Source organism: Lactuca virosa, chromosome 1 (genome assembly GCF_052849685.1).
Source record: "Lactuca virosa cultivar CGN04683 chromosome 1, Lactuca_virosa_CGN04683_v6, whole genome shotgun sequence".
Classification (NCBI taxonomy): Eukaryota; Viridiplantae; Streptophyta; class Magnoliopsida; order Asterales; family Asteraceae; genus Lactuca; species Lactuca virosa.
The window spans coordinates 318,177,441-318,186,343 of record NC_136426.1 but is presented as its reverse complement, the minus strand read 5'-3'; positions in this window follow the sequence as shown (position 1 = coordinate 318,186,343).

Sequence of the window (8,903 nt, the reverse complement as noted above, 5' to 3'; positions counted from 1 at the left end):
TCTCACTTCGAAGTTCGAGCTTAACATGAGTCTCGCGTCTCACAAAAGCCTCGCAACCCCAAATCTTAATGTGGTCTAGTTTGGGTACTTTACCAGTCCACATCTCATGAGGAGTTTTGGCAACTTTCTTTGTGGGAACTAGATTAAGGATATGGGCGGTAGTCTCTAAGGCATACCCCCAAAATGAGATTGGTAGCGAAGCTCGACTCATCATGGAACGAACCATATCCAACAAGGTTCGATTACGCCTCTCAGCTACACCATTCAACTGCGGTGTCCTGGGAGGTGTCAATTGTGAGACAATCCCACATTCCCTAAGATAGTCGAGGAACTCTGAACTAAGATACTCACCACCACGATCGGATCGAAGCATCTTAATGTTCCTGCCCAATTGATTCTCGACTTCCTGTTTAAACTCTTTAAACCTCTCAAAAGTCTCTGACTTATGCTTGATTAAGTAGACATATCCATATCTACTATAATCATCAGTAAAAGTCAAATAATAACGATTAGCATCCCTTGTGGCATGTTTGAAGGGCCCACACACATCCGTGTGTATAAGATCCAACAAACCTTCACCCCTCTCACAAGAGCTTGTGAAGGGTGACTTTGTCATTTTTCCAAGTAAGCATGATTCGCAACTATCATCTGACTTTAGGTCAAATGACTCCAATACTCCATCCTTTTGGACTTGGCCTATGTGTTTCTTGCTTATATGTCCAAGACGACAATGCCATAATGATGCTTTATCCAAGTTATTATCATTAACAGAATCAATACACAATACATTATTTCCTAAGTTATCAACCACAGATACAGTTTCATACACACCATCACAAGGTAATGCTTTAAAATAAAGAACATTATTAAAGAAAGCATTAATCGAACCAACTTCATTATCAAATGAAAAGGTGAAACCTTGTTTATACAATGCATGAAAGGAAATAATATTTCTTGCCATTTCTGGCGAATAACAACATTTATTCAAATCTAAACTAAACCCACTACTTAGCGATAAAGTATAAACTCCAATCTTGGTGACAGGTAAAGCTTTCCTATTCCCCATGATTAAGTTTATTCTTCCATGCTCCACATTCTCACTTCTTCTTAGTCCCTGCAAATCAGAACAGATATGAATACCACAACCGGTATCAAGGACCCAAGAGTTAGAATGGGGTGAGTTATTAGATAAGATAGTGTAAATACCTGCATGGTTGGGTTTAACTTTCCCATCCTTCACATCTTGCTGGTACTTTGGGCAGTTCCGCTTCCAATGTGACTTTTCATGGCAATAGAAGCATTCAGCCTCTTTAGGGTCAGAAGAAGGACTGACAAAACCTTTCTTGGTTCCACTTGAAGAAGAGCCATCAAGGGTCCTAGCCTTATTACCCTTCGAAGAGCTCTTCCTCTTCTTCCCTCTACCTTTCCCGATTGCCAAAATCGGGGCAGAGTTTGGAGTAGGAGTGTTAACAACCGACTTACCCTTAAGACCTGTTTCTGCGGTCTTGAGGAGTCCCTGAAGTTTGCTGAGTGTGACCTCTTCCTTATTCATGTGATATGTCATGCGGAATTGATCATAGCACGATGGTAAGGAGTGCAAAATGATATCTATTGCAAGCTTCTCAGGGAAGTTCACATTAAGCTTCAGCAACCGATCCACATACCTTTGCATTTTCTGCATGTGGCTTGTGACGGATTCCCCATCCTTCATCATGGTTGTTATGATAGAGCATATGATTTCATACCTCTCTTGTCGTGCACTTTGATGGTATCTTTCCATCAGATCTTGGTGCATTTCAAAAGGGTAGAAGTCCTCATAGGACTTTTGGAGTTCCGCTGTCATGGTGGCCAACATGATGCATGCCACTTTTGTAGCATCCCTTTCATGTGCCTGGAAGTCAGCGATCTCCTGGGGAGTTGCAGTGGTCTCATCAATCTCCTTAAGCTCCTTGTCAAGGACATATTCTTTGTCCTCGTAGCGGGTAATCATCCTGATGTTTCTGATCCATTCATTGAAGTTGGATCCATCAAAAGTGACTTTCCCACACAAGTTCATAAGGGTAAAGGAGCCATTAGGATTAGAGCCAGAAGCAGCATTGTTTGAAGACATCTGAAAGAAGAGAACAAGATTAGTTTAGATATTAAGAGAGTCCTTAATAAAACACCCAAATGTAATATTAAGGCTAGGATCCAATCACAATATATTATAACTTAGAAGAGGTATGCCGTAATCCAAGCTATAACATATTTGAAAGGTAGGTGAATGACGATTCACCAATTTCCACCATGAAAAACGAAATATAAATATTAGGTTTTTAGTTGGTTCTTAGAAATTCCTAGATTCTTTTGAGATTCAATGAACTTTTCAAAGGCATGTTTCAATCTCGAGTGTGCCCTCCAAGTTTTGTGACTGGGATACCGAGGATCACAAAACGAGGTGTGAAGTAACCATGCAAATCACTTGGTACCCTCAAGGTTTATCACTCAATCGATGAGCCGGTAAACCACACACGCTCCACCGATGCTATGGTAAACCTTAAGTCACCCTTTACCTACCTTGTTAAGTCCAAGTTAGTGTGCCGGTTAACCACACACGCTCCACCAACGACTTAAACAAAGTGTAAACAAAGTGTAATTTCATGGATTAGCACCTTATTCACATTTTCCTAAAGTAACTAAGATTGGGAATTTAATAAAAGCATTTAGTTACTTTATAATATTCATCATACTTTTAATGAGAATTTATAAGTCCTTGTCTTACCCGTTCGGCTAACGACCCTCCACCGATCAAGGAAGCGGTGGGTGAGAGTGGACACCCATTAAGTTGCCATTTTATAGGCAACAACCTTATACCCCCTTATAGACCGGCTTCGTGAATGAGGCGTACTAGCCGTAAGACGACTTGACGTTATACATATATATATTAGTAACTTATAATATTATAAAGTATAAGGGTTGAATTTTAACTTTTAAAATTCTAAGGGTTGGAACTAAAGTTTTAATCAAGACTTTACATGTTCCAAACTTGAGGGCAAGTTTTGTAAACTTCCAAAACTTTTCATTTCTTATAACTTATGAATTAATTGAGTAATAAAAATGAAGACTCTTCATTTTTATAACTCTTGTGTTCTTTTAATGGCTTTAATAAAAGTGAGACTTTTGGTTTTCCATAACTTGAGGACAAGTTATGGACTCCATTAAAACACATTATGATCATGAATTAAACTACCATGAAGGTTACAAACAATTCCTATGATCATCTAATCTTCACAAGTTCAAGAACATGAATATGAACACTTTCAAGAATCAAAAATTACACCTAAAAAAAACTTGTAATTTTAATAGTTGCCATTGTAAATGGATTAGCATAAACATTACACCATCTAAAACAAGCTTTAAAACATCAAAACAGTTTAGGGTAATGTTTCTAGTCCATTTCCAGCAACAAATGTGCAAACTTTCATACGAGCAGAAAACAGAAAAACGATTTTTTTTCAAGTTGTTTGCACACAAAAAAAAACAACAAACGAACCATGCTCTGATACCACTGATGGGTTTTGAGCATTCTAACACTTCCTAAGTGTACATGCAACCCTAATAACCTTGGATCTATGTTTGTCTAATAATCATGCAAAGTTGAATTCCAAGGTTATATTCCTGTCTAGCATACACGGGGAACATTTTTAACTTGAATGAAAGATAGAATAACTTACCTTGTTGTTGATTATGATCCTTGAAACCTTGTGAGCCTAGCACCCCAAGTGTGATGCCTCAAATGCTTCACACAACACCAAATGCAAAGGAGTAAACTTTGAGAGAATCTTACACTTGCAAAATCGGCTCTAGCCCTCTTGCTTCTTAGTGTCGCCGATTTTGGTGGAGAATGGGTTTCTTATATAGTGTTGACACATCTAGGGTTACACCATGTAAACCCTAATGTGTCATGACTCTTCATTTCCATGACCCATGGGTTTGTAACTCCCATGGAGCATCCATGGAGCATCCTATGGGTGGATCCCAACTTGATAATCCATGGAGCCTCTTAGCCCACTATATAAGATATGGAAGATTTACATAATCTACCCATATATTTAATTAGTTATCTTTTGATCACTTAATTAATTCTAAATTAATTCTTGATCAAACTAATTAAATAATATTATTAATTTATTAGAACTTATAATATATTAGTAAACCATAAGTGTTATTTCTCTCATTTTAGTTTATCCAATTGCATGGTGCCATGCAACCCAAATGGACCATGTCGGGTCGGGTCAAGTACATACCAGAAATAGTTATGGACTTAGACACCTTATCCAACAAGTGTTTATTGATGATATCTTGGTTTACTCCAAGACGCAGGAGGAGCACGAGGAGCATCTGCAAGAGGTTCTAGAGACTTTGAGGAGGGAGAACTTGTATGTCAAGTTCTCCAAGTGTGAGTTCTGGTTGCGCGAGGTGCAGTTTTTTGGGCACCTTGTCAACCAGAACGGGATTTCGGTAGATCCGGCCAAAGTGGAGGCCGTTATGAGATGGGAGATTCCGAGGTCTCCATCTAAGATTCGGAGTTTCCTGGGATTAGCTGGCTACTATCGGAGATTCATCCAGGATTTCTCCAAGATAGCCTTACCCCTGACCAGGCTAACGAGGAAGGTCGTGGTCTTTCGTTGGGGGCCTGAGCAGCAGGCCGCGTTCGAGACACTGAGACAGAGATTGTGCGAGGCACCAATCTTAGCCCTGCCAGAGGGCATGGAGGATTTTGTTGTGTACTGCGATGCGTCCATCTCAGGTTTGGGCGCAGTATTGATGCAGAGAGGGCATGTCATCGCCTACGCGTCGAGGCAGCTGAAGCCTCACGAGGCGAACTACCCGACGCATGATTTGGAGTTGGGGGCCGTTGTTTTTGCCCTTAAGATTTGGCGTCATTACCTCTATGGGGTTCGCTATACCATTTACACGGACCACAAGAGTTTGAGGTACCTCATGGATCAGCCGAATCTGAACATGAGGCAGCGTAGGTGGATTGATGTGGTAAAGGATTACGACTGCGAGATCCTTTACCATCCGGGGAAGGCCAACGTGGTGGCCGATGCGCTTAGCCGCAAGGCAGCACCGATCAGGGATATCTGCATGCGAATGACAGTGGTGACTCCGCTATTGGAGCGGATTCGGGAGGCCCAGCAGGAGGCCATAAAGGAGGAACATCGGAAGAGTGAGCGTATAGTGGGTCAAGTTTCCTCCTTCAACTATGATAGCAGGGGATTATTGACATTCCACCGCAGGGTGTGGGTTCCATACCTCGGAGGCGTGCGCCAGGTCCTGATGGAGTAGGCGCACAAATCCCGATTCTCTATTCATCCCGGGGCGACGAAGATGTATAGGGATCTTCGTCGGGACTATTGGTGGCCCTGCATGAAGCGGGATGTGGCATGGTACGTGGAGCGGTGCTTGACCTGCAGGAAGGTCAAGGCCGAGCATCAAAGACCACACGGCAAGATGCAGCCGTTGGATATTCCGCTGTGGAAATGGGAAGACATCACGATGGATTTTATCACCAAGCTTCCCAGGACCGCGCGGGGAGTGGATTCGATCTGGGTCATCGTCGATCGATTGACCAAGAGCGCCCACTTTATCCCGATTCAGGAAAGTATCTCGGCCGAGAAATTGGCCGATATCTATATCAGGGAGGTGGTGGTGCGACACGGAGTGCCAGTTTCGGTGATTTCAGATAGGGATGTGCGGTTCACTTCCAGGTTTTGGAAGAAATTCCACGACGAGTTGGGTAGTCGTCTGCATTTCAGCACCGCCTTTCACCCGCAGACGGATGGCCAGAGCGAGTGGACCATCCAGACTCTGGAGGATATGCTGCGGGCATGTGTTTTAGACTTCGGAGGTAGCTGGGATACCTACCTTTCGTTGGCGAAGTTCTCGTATAATAATAGCTATCATGCGAGTATCGACCGTCCTCCCTTCGAGATGTTGTATGGGAGGAGGTGCAGGACCCTGATATGCTGGGGCGAGGTTGGCCAGAGGGTCATGGGGAGCACCAAAGTAGTGCTCAAGATGACAGAGAAGATTCAGCAGGTCCGGAGCAGGCTCCAGACTGCTCAGAGTCGGCAGAAAAGTTATGCCGACAAGCGCTGATCAGACCTGGAGTTCCAGGTCGGGGATATGGTTCTCCTGAAGGTGTCGCCATGGAAGGGCGTCATCCGATTCACGAAGCGGGGCAAGTTGGGCCCCAGGTACATTGGGCCCTTCAGGGTTGTAGCCCGGGTGGGCAAGGTGGCGTACCGGTTGGATCTGCCAGCCGAGCTCAGACAGATCCACAGCACTTTCCACGTCTCTCAGCTGCGGAAGTGCCTAGTGGACGACTCAGCAGTGGTACCCTCGGAGGACATTCAGGTTGATGACAGCCTGAATTACATCGAGCGGCCTGTAGCGATCCTTGACCGGAAGTCGAAGGATTTGAGGAACAAGAGAGTGGAACTCGTGAAGGTGCAGTGGCAGCACCGGAAGGGGTCGGAGTGGACTTGGGAGCCGGTGGACGAGATGATGGAGCATTACCCCGAGCTGTTTCAGGAACGAGCAGCAAACTTTGAGGACGAAGTCTAAAATAAGTGGGGGAGATTTGTAGCACCTGGTTCTTGGTACGTATTCTTTTATTTAATTCTTCAAATGTTTTGCAATTTTAGCCTTGGACTCGGCGAGTTGAAGGACCAACTCGCCGAGTAGAAGCGAGTTGAGACACGGGGTTTAGGCTGTGGACTCGGCGAGTCGGGTCCCGGACTCGGCGAGTAGGCCCTGTCTGGACAAAAAACCCTAACCCGAGGGTTTGCACCCTATTTAAACACCTTAACTCGGCCTCCTTCGTCCCATTTACTCCCAGAAGACCCCCATAGCAAACCCTAGCCGTTATTGAAGCAATCTAAGGCATTTGGAGTGATTTTGGTGCTTTGTGACCCAAGGAAAGAAGGAAAAGCTTGAAGGATCAAGAGGAGGCTAGAAGGATCCGATTTCGAGCATCATTTCCAGTCTACAGAAGGTATAAAGTCTATACCTTGCTTGTTCTTTTGTTAGATCCTATTTCATGGAGTTTTTGGGCTTTTCTAAGCCATTTTGGTCACCAACCATGATTGCAAGCATGGTTTGGGGTTGATGTTTCGGATCTAGGTCCTTAGAGGGGTTACAAGGCAGAAAGGAGTGGCTTTTGCACTCAAAGAAGGCCCCATGCTTTGTAAGAGCTTGTTTTAGGACCTTTTGAGCTCAAAGTCCCATGCAAGCACGTAAAGGTTGTAACTTTACGTATTAGATCGATTATAGAAGCTTGGATCTATCTTTTGATCAAAGGTTGTATATCAGAAATCAAGGATTTAGAGTGTGGACATGACCGACTCGGCGAGTCCGTTCTGGGACTCGGCGAGTCCGAGGTTTTGAGCCCCATATATGTTAAGGGTCAAGGACCCAGTTGAGTGTGGAAAGGTTTCAGGGAGGTCCCGGGGAGTGACCCAACGTTCTGGGCTAAGCCATTATTCTGGAAGTTCATGGGACTCGGCGAGTGCACGAACGGACTCGGCGAGTCCAAGGCAATCTTCTTAGAACTCGACGAGTTGTTCATCAACTCGGCGAGTCGAGGACAGAACTTGTTCATCAGATGAAGGTGGACTCGACGAGTTGTTCACCAACTCGGCGATTCGGATGAGTTTTTCATGTGAGGTTCATATGAGAGAAGAACCCGTCGAGTTGTCGGCCCAACTCGACGAGTGGAGTCGTGTATAAGGACAAAAAGAAGGATAGGGACTCGACGAGTTGGCGGCCCAACTCGGCGAGTCAGGTCAACTGGAAGTTGACTTTGACTTTGACTTGACTTGATCAGGGGTAAAATGGTCATTTTACGCAAAGAGTAGATATCATACTCTGATTGTGTGATTTGTGGGATTTATAGCCGGAGGATTTCCGGAGCAGCAGCAGCAGATAGAGAATTCCCGCACAGATCAGCAGCTACTACGAGGTGAGTTACCTTGCAGTAGCGGTGGGTCTACGGTCACAATGCCGGCCCACCAGTAGGAGTTGTATGTTGGGTGATTGTCTTTGTGATATCATCTAGGTTTGCTACTACCTGGTATGTTATGTGCTAGTATGATATGATGTTATATGCTAGTAGCAGTCGGGGAGATAGTCCCCAGGATTTCCGGTCGATAGGGTCGAAAGGGGTAGTCATACCCAGTCATGCTATACAGATTATGATTATGTGATATATGTTATGTGGTAGTAGTAGGGGGTGAAATAGTCCCCAGTATCCGGTCGAAAGGACCGAAAGGGAGGCCAGCACCCAGATATGCTAGGCAGTATCCGGTCGAAAGGACCGAAGGGGTGGCCAGCACCCAGATATGCTAGGCAGTATCCGGTCGAAAGGACCGAAGGGGAGGCCAGCACCCAGATATGCTAGGCAGTATTCGGTCGAAAGGACCGAAGGGGAGGCCAGCACCCAGATATTCTAGGCAGTATCCGGTCGAAAGGACCGAAGGGGAGGCCAGCACCCAGATATGCTAGGCAGTATCCGGTCGAAAGGACCGAAGGGGAGGTCAGCACCCAGATATGCCTGACAGTATCTGTATGTTATGTGATTGGATGGTATGTGGTACGATGGGGGAACTCACTAAGCTTCGTGCTTACAGCTTACAGTTTTGTTTCAGGCACCTCTACAGCGAAGGGGAAGGAGCTGGCACGGTAGCAGCATATCATACACACACGCATTGGTTTTTCCGCATTATGAGATGTTCTGGGATTGTACTCTGACATTATTATTATTTTTATGATTTGGTTTTTCAGACACGAGATATAATTTATGAAATGATATGATCGGATGATGTTTTACTACAAATGTTTTACAAATCACTTATTTT